Here is a 7,546-nt window from a genome sequence, read left to right as displayed (position 1 = left end):
GGCTGTTGGATGAGCCATAGGAGTTTCCTGTGAGTACATAGTCTTTACTTATATATCTATCAACCATGTATAAAGTGGCAGGGTCACAGGTCACAATCATTTCAATTATAATTAAGAAGTATTTGGGCTTAGCAAATATTCCAAATAGCATAACTTCTCTTCAGTGCAGCTAGTCTATTGAGTTCTAATGAGAGAGTGGGTCACTGAGAAGCTGAAAGATAGAAGTAAGTCAGCTTTGATCTAGGTAGGGGCACAGGGAATTCCTGAACATTCAAGGCACTGAATTAGTCTTCAGTATATTAGTACATGAATTAGCTCCTGCTTGAAATTGGGTCCATACAGAAGAAAGTAGGCAATGTTAGCATAATATAATGGAGTGTTAGATTCTTAGGGCTAATAAGGAATTCTAGGCATTGGGGGCATTAGCAAGGAGTTAAAGCATACAATTTAAATTTGGCCACAAATGCCTGAATGGCCCTTTGCTCCTTTGCTCTTCTTTTCTCCATCTCTTTTGCTCCATTTTTCTATCCTCTGAAACTTTATTTTCTGCTAGAGTTCTGAGAATTAGTATTCACAATTTGTTCAGAACCAGATTTTATTTCCACACCAAAGTACCAGGCGCCTGCCAGTTAGCTTAGCTATTAAAAACTCCCTTCCAAAATTGGAATTATGGCCAGTATGTTTAACAGTATGTTTGAGAGAAGGAGCATCACATCAGAAGAGGAAGTGCAGTACATTATGCAAAAGCATTTGAGTTAGCTGGACCACAGGCACTTACAAGTCTGGGGTGCATAGAGCCAACTAGGGGTAAACAGTATCCCTCAGGAGACCAGTGTCCAAGGCAATCCCTTTATCTCCATGAAGAGTATTGGGAACAGTAACAACAATCACATGGTTCTTTGGGATCTGACCAGTTTCTGAACATGCTTTTCTAAGCCAGGAAATATCAAGTACATCCAGCCTGGAAGGATGGTGTCTTGATGCTACTCTGTAAAACTATTCTCTAGGTTTGAACTAGTGAGGAAATGCAAACTCTTTTATTTTTTCAAAATAGTATTAATTTGCACAATAATATGCAGTGATGTGAATGCTGGTTCTGGCTCTGTCTCATAGAAGCCATAGGACCTTTGGTAATTGACTCCTACTGCAGAGTCCCCAGGAAAGCCAAGAAAACACACTAAGTCTTTCCTGCTGTTCTTCTGGTTTCCAAAGTACAAGGATTTCATCAATCTCTAAACAAATGAGGTTGAGATAAATCTCAAACATTCTTAACCTTTAAAATGAATTTAAAGAACACTATATAAAACTAGTGGCTCAGTGCATGAAATTAGGGTGCGGGTACGATCCTTAGGCCTGGACTGTGATTAGGGCCATCTTCTCCAGCTGCCCGCAGCTGGCCCCTTTCCCCACTGTACCTCACCCCGGTTCTCCATTCGCCATCCAGTGATCAGTGCCTGACAGCCAGGGAAAGAGACCCACAGATTGGCTGTTCCCACCTGCCCGCTGGCCCTGCCCCCGTTGTGGGTGGCTATCAGGCAATCAGAGCCTTCCAGCCGAGGAAAAGAACCAAGAGGTGGTCAGTGCCCCTCATAGTGATTGGTTCAGCAGTCTTTCCGGTCGTTTTGCCATTGGGATCAATTTGCATATTACCCTTTTATTATATAGAATAGAGGCCTGCATGGGTGGGGACCAGCTGGCCTTCCCTAAAGGGGGCCCCCGATCAGGGTGGGGGACCCTGCTGGGGGTGGAGCCAGCCTGGGTGAGGGGCTGCAGGCAGTCTGCAGGCCGACCACACCCCCATCTTTGTCAGGAAGGATGTCCAGAAGACATCCAGTCTATCCGGTCTAATTAGCATATTACCCTTTTATTAGTATAAATAGTAATACTTTCTCAGGTCCTGCAGAGTTATCCCATGTTCCCTGGTGGTTTGGTCAATTTTACAAAAACTGCCAGTGTCAGGCTTCACAAGCACTTCTAGGTCCACAATATTCAAGCCAATGCACCAACCTATCTTCTGTGCATATCTGTTTGTACATACATAGGCATCTGTGGGAGAGTGTGTCTGTGCTTGGCTGATGAGGTGGCTGCTGGTGTGTAAGAAGGAAACTATCCATGAATCTTCCATGATAAATAGCACTCCCTATTAAAGGGAGCAGTGGGGGGTGGGAAACACACATCTCACAAACTTTTGTGGGATTAAGGGCCCAGACACACTTCACCTGGCAGTTTTGACCATATTTGACTTTATTCAAGTCAACCATTAAGAGAGAGAGAGAGAGAGAGAGAGAGAGAGAGAGAGAGAGAGAGAGAGAGAAAGAGAGAGGGCAAACCACTGTTATATTCATTGTGTGCATGTCTGGTGGTAAGAGGATAAATTTTGAAAATGCCCTAATAAAAATTGAAAGCAACTGGAGTAACATCCAAGGAAAATGTTGATCCTGTATTAAAAGCGACTTTTTTACATCAGCTCATTCCAGATGCACAGCTGGTTGCCCTGCAACAGCCACTGTAACTCGGTAAAAGGCTCCCTTGCAGGCTGTGCAGCCTGTCTGCTTTGCATCCCCTGCGGCGCCTTAGCCCCTTTTTACTGTTTCTGTGTTTATCCCAGAGAAAAGTGCAGCATGAAGCAACATATCCACAGCGCCTAGCGATTCAATGGGGAACTATAAGGCTCTACTACATGCTACAGCTTCGCCCTTCCTTTTATGGCACGATAAATTTGGGGTTTGTTAATGGATCTGCTATAAACTATTAAAATTCATTTATAAATATTGATTCATAGTCTATTATGTTCAGATTATCTACAGATTAAAAATGAAAACTATGCTAAAACAACATTAAAGCATTAGATTCCGATCTTTGCTGCCTGGCACAAATCATCTTCAGGCTTGAAAGCAAAATGAAAGGATGGAGAAGCTATTATTTTGTTGGAGAGAGAGAGAAGAGAGTAAATCTTAACATCCCAGTCCAATATACCTCCAGTTAAAGGGTCCTCTGATGAATGTTTCTTCCTGTCTGACCGCTTCAGACTTCCATGGTTGAGAGGAACATGTCATTTGAACAAGAGTTCCGATTACAATTAAATGGTAATCAAAGCCAGCATCACCTATTTTTAGGTTTATGCTTCCTAGCAGTAGTCATTCAGCTGACTCTTTTTACAGAAACAAAAATCTCACACAGTCTACATAAAGGACAATTATTTTCATTCCTTTGACTTGTCAAAGCCATGGACATGATCCCAGGATTCAGATGTTAGGGAGCTCAATCACCATTCACCAAGCCAACATGGACTTACTTTTCAGTCTTTTCTCTCTCTCTTTTTTTTTTTTTTTATGGTTAGTAAAAATATGTCAATCTTGCATTTGTTAATCACCAAATTGAGGGTAACAATATCTGGCATTTGAAAAGCACTTTATACTTTGAAAATATATTTCATATATGATGTCCAGAGGGGTTGGGTGCAGTCAATTGCAGCCTGTGAAAGAAAGCACAGAGCAGAGAAGACAGAGTGCAAGTCTCAGGCCACCCACCAGTATTAGCATCTACTGCTCCTGAACTCCCCCCAATCTCCCAGCCCTCTCTCATTTTTGCAAATACATATTCAAAAGTCTATTCTATGTCAAAAGATATAAAGATATCTTTTTCCCCTAAAATCTAAAACCTCACCAGAGAATTTCATGTGATGGTTAATATTATCCTAATGACAACTGGTTACCTCTGATGACATGACTACATTACTTTGGGCACTCTAGGATAAGTTTGTGTCCTTTGTGTGTGTACATACATTTTAAATGTAGACTTTTAAGTTCATATCCATTTATCCAATCATACAGACTCTCTCCTTGGACTGAGTGTGTTTGTGTGTGTGTGTGGAGGGGGGGAGGGGAGTAAGGGATACTATGATCTATAATAATAAAAGTAAATATGCTAAATAGACCAGACATCCTTCTGTCCTCCCAGATGAAGCCAGGGCTGTAAGGGAAGCCAGGGTCCCAGGTGCCTGCTGGTGGCCACAGGGAAGCCTTGGTCCTGGGTGCCTGCTGGAGGCTGTAGGAAAGCCCAGGTCTCAGATGCCTGCTGGGGGGTCTAAGGAAAGCCCAGATCCCAGGTGCTGGAAGGAAGCCCGGGTCCTGGGTGCCAGAGGGAAGCCGTTGTCAGCAGCCAGAGGGAGGAAGGCCTACTCTTGCATGACTTTCATGCATCAGGCCTCTAGTCCTATATAATAAAAGGTTAATATGTAAATTGTCCCCTTGACTGGAAGTTCAACAGAGAGTTTGATCAGGGAGCAGAGCCAGCAGACCAATCACCCATCTCCCCCCTACCAGCTGGCACGATCCAGTCCAATTGGCACCACCCATGCACATATTTGTGCACTGGGCCTCTAGTATAAAGATAATAGACTATGAATCGATATTTATAAATGAATTTTAATCATTTATAGCAGATCCATTAACAAATCCCAACTTTATTGTGCCATAGTGTGTGTGTGTGTGTGTGTGTGTGTGTGTGTGTGTGTGTGAGAGAGAGAGAGAGAGAGAGAGAGAGAGAGAGAGAGAGAGAGAGAGAGAGAGAGACAGGAGGGAAATAGTAGTGCTGCATTATCTATTCTGTAACTAATATAATTTTATTTTAGATTACTGTAGTTACTCAAGTGATATGTGCATATGTATACCTACACAAAAGTTTCTTTTAACCAATCCTCCCAAATCTGGCCCTCAACAGATATATCAATTACTGCTATATCTTTCTATGGATATGCTAATGTGTATTCTGTGCCTGTTTGTTTTACAAAAATACATTATGCTTTATGAATTATTCTAATACTTTTGTTTGATTTTCAGTCAGAAGTATGTCTTGGCAATCTGTAAATCTATCAATCTATATATTTATCGATTGTCTTTACAGTATGTCATAATGTGAATGTACCACATTTTAAAGTCATTTTCCTACTAAATTAACATTTGTATGATTGCCAGATTTCCTCTGATATAAACAACGCTGGCAAATGTTCTCCTACATGACTCACTTAGCACATGTGCCTGCTTTTCTAGGGCAGAACCTGTTAAGTGCTGATGTTAGATCATAGAGTATGCAGATTTTTTATTTTAATAGCTGTCACCCAATGTACTTTCCCTCAATGATTGTGCCAATTTGCATTTCCATCAGCTGTAGATGAGAGTACGCCGTACCCCCACACAGTTGCAAATATGTGATTCTAACAGACCTTGTGATCTGAGCACTTAAGAATAGTTGAAATAACAAACGTGCAAGCCATAAGTGCCAAAAGCCTACTATTATGTTTGGTTCCCAAGGTTACAGAGATGCAATAGCAAAGTGGAGGCCTAGATGGGTAGAGCCAGGAGGAGATGCTTTAAATAGGCTGGAGTGTGAGACCAAGCTGAGGGTGTTTATCTAGGAGACAAGATTTAAGAACGAAAGCAAGCAGCTATAGTCAGATGTTTGAAAGACTCGTGCAGCAGAGCCTTCAGAGTGTAGGACCAGGGCCAAAGTACAGAAAAGGGAAGGGCAGAAGCATATTCAGTTCAAGCCAGTGAGGCCTCCTGCATCAAGCAGGATGCTTCATTTGCAGGGGCCAGATGTGGAAACAACCCATGCAGTAATTCACATGGTCATAAATTTTGTAAAATCTGCAAAGCTATTCTTACCCCAGTAGGTAAAGACCACATTTTCTTTCCATTGTGACTTTTCTTCTGCCAATTTTGCCCTTTGTCAGGTGGCTTTAGGGTCACTGCAGGCTTTCTTGAAAATTTGGGTATGGGGAAGTTAGTTTGCAGAGACGCTTGACATGGAGTTAATGAGTTATATTTGTGTGGTACACAGTCACTGCTGTGCATGGTTAAATTGATCTTTGCTGGGTTCCAGAGGCTAGTCCATATGCAAGAAATGAATTGGTGGAACTCGAATAAGTGATAGTAAGGCTGTGCTTCACATACATAGTAATCTATTAACAGGCTGTCACTTCCTTAAATTTATAGCCTGATAGACCGAACCACTAGTTAGCATTCAGCACTCTCTTCCACCTCCCTACCTGGCTCCAGAACACACACCTGGTCTCACTGTCCTGAGGGCTTTTCACTCCACTACATTCAAATTATTCTTCTTTTTGGTGCCAGAACACACACCTTTGCCCACACAGTATCCTGTCCAACATGGCCCTCCCCTTTGCATCTATGTAGGTTCTTATTAATTTCTTGAGCCAGCGGTCCTAGATTGTGAGAGGGATGTTCAACTGCTAGCATTTCGACATCCTCCAAGGGGTCCAGATTGGAGAGGGTGCAGACTGGTCTAAGGGACCCCCTCACATGCATGAATTTTGTGCACCGGGTGTCTAGTATTATAATAAATATAAGTATACAAGTTTTCTGGATTTCAATAGTTTTAAAAATTTATCTAGTATTGTGATTTGTGTATCATTTAAAATAAATATTAACTTTCATACTTGTTTTTAATTTATATATATATTAATGTATATTTTATTGATTTTAGAGAGAAAGGGAGAGGGAGAGAGAGATAGAAACATCAATGATGAGAAAGAATTATTAATTGGCTGCCTCCTCTGCACGGCCCCCTGGGGATTAAGCTTGCAAGCTGGTCATGTGCTCTTGACCAGAATGGAACCCGGGATCCTTCAATCTGCAGGTTGATGTCCTACCCACTGAGCAAAACCAGCCAGGACTAAATTTATATATTTTTTAATCTTTCCCTTAAAGAGGGAAATATCTAATATTCATAGAGAAGTGGATAAATTTTGCTAATTTTTAAGGATATATGTACCTCCCTTAAGAGGCAGTGAGGTTCAGAAATCTGAAATAAATTAGAGGCTGGATTATTATCAGCATAAAAGTTAATAGAAAAAAATATGAACCACTTGAAAAACTAAATGTCCATGATTCTTTTAAGCTGCTCTATATCCCCTCTTCTCAACATGAGACAAATAGATCTTAAGAGAATAATTAGGCCTAATGACTTTTTTCACAAGATAAAAGGAAAGAAAAGTAAAAGAAAGAGGAAAATTAAGGGGAGGAATAGGAGGAGTAGGGGGAAGAAGAGGAGGGGGAGGAGGAGGAGGGAGAGAAAGAGGATAGAAATAAGCTAATCATCTACCTGTGCAGGGAGTTTTTCTAGAATGAGATTTGAATTCTCCTTCTCTAAGACTATACAGAGTGCACATGTGACTGTACCAAACAGAGTTGCCCCAAGTACCCCTACACAGCAAGCTACTAAGAGTTTTCTTTTCCTCCAATTTAGATATAACTCAACATTCACAAGTTCAGAGTAAAGTGGCATTCTGTTCCCCTGGCATTCACTCTGGCTTGCCTTTGGCAAAATGCTACTAATGTTACTTCTCCACTTCTCCTTTTTATATTAGGGGAGCAAAGGAAAAAAAAAAAAGAAGAAGAAGAAGAAGAAGAAGAAGAAGAAGAAGAAGAAGAAGAAGAAGAAGAAGAAGAAGAAGAAGGAGGAGGAGGAGGAGGAGGAGGAGGAGGAGGAGGAGGAGGAGGAGAAGAAGAAAAGAAAAGGGGGA

The sequence above is a fragment of the Pipistrellus kuhlii genome, unplaced genomic scaffold (genome assembly GCF_014108245.1).
Source record: "Pipistrellus kuhlii isolate mPipKuh1 unplaced genomic scaffold, mPipKuh1.p scaffold_m20_p_6, whole genome shotgun sequence".
Classification (NCBI taxonomy): domain Eukaryota; kingdom Metazoa; phylum Chordata; class Mammalia; order Chiroptera; family Vespertilionidae; genus Pipistrellus; species Pipistrellus kuhlii.
The sequence above is the reverse complement of the archived record's forward strand: the minus strand, read 5'-3'. Positions refer to the sequence as shown.